The sequence below is a fragment of the Physella acuta genome, unplaced genomic scaffold, assembly GCF_028476545.2.
Source record: "Physella acuta isolate Inbredline_101_S28 unplaced genomic scaffold, ASM2847654v3 ptg000162l, whole genome shotgun sequence".
NCBI lineage: Eukaryota > Metazoa > Mollusca > Gastropoda > Physidae > Physella > Physella acuta.
The window spans coordinates 167,501-168,596 of record NW_026731681.1 but is presented as its reverse complement, the minus strand read 5'-3'; positions in this window follow the sequence as shown (position 1 = coordinate 168,596).

Sequence of the window (1,096 nt, the reverse complement as noted above, 5' to 3'; positions counted from 1 at the left end):
CAATTGTTTCTAATTCAATATTTAATTAATACCCGACACTTTTAAAGGCGTATAGACTTAAAATAATATGAAATGTAAGTGTTCTATAGTTGGCAAGTAGGCGCAATGTCTTTTAGAAAAGTAAGACATGTTTATCAAAATTCATTTCATTTTTTTTTTAGACTTTGCGATCCATTGTGCAGATGAAGTGGAGTTCATGTGTTTTTTTTTACCTCGGCTTATGAAGGGACGGTGTGGTCAGCACTATACCCAGCCGCCTGTACTTTCGGCAACGTATGCCAGGTACCCATTAGAGCTGGGAGGACTCTGGGAATTCACGAATATTCTCTTGTTCGAGCTGGTTCAAGCTTTCAGCTAAAACGTGACCCCGTCAGAAAATCTGCTTGTCTTTGAGGAGTTCCAAAACACGAGATGTTTTGATGGTCAGCACCAACAGCAGCTGGTCTGTTTCACCACGGCATCGGTCAACATTTTGATCATTGATTGATGCTGAAAGGGTCAACGTCCCGGAGAGATGTGTTGATGTCGCTTTTCTTCTCCGCATCTTTGAACCAATTGAACACTTTAGTCTTGAAAGGAGCGAAAATATTCGCCACTACTTTGACAGTATGGAGCGACGTGGTCGGGAAGTAAAGCGCACGTCTGCTAATCCGAAAGACTTGAGTCGGTAGGACGTTCCAAAAGTCTCTGATGACGGCAAAAAAATGATCACACTTCCCTGTCTATCTGCCCTGTTTATCTGCCCTGTTCATCTGCCCTTGAAAACGTGCACTGTGTTTGCTTGTTCCTAAAATTCAGATAAATGGTGGTTGTTTTCAGTTGTGATGGGGTGAGGTGGAAGGGGCTTTTGAAGAAAAAAAAACATTGCCATCACAGAATGGAGCTATGTATAGAAGTCTGTGCAAATCTCGGCTGAAAGACTCCCGTCATATTGTGGTCTCAGGGTTACAGTGTTTATTCCAGAATTTAGATCCTATCTTTTGACCAGCTCGGCCAAATATGCACATTACCGTTAATTTATGTTTCCGACAACAAACGAATCTGACGCACCATCATCGCAAATCCTCGTATAATTGGGAAGCATAACGCGAATTCG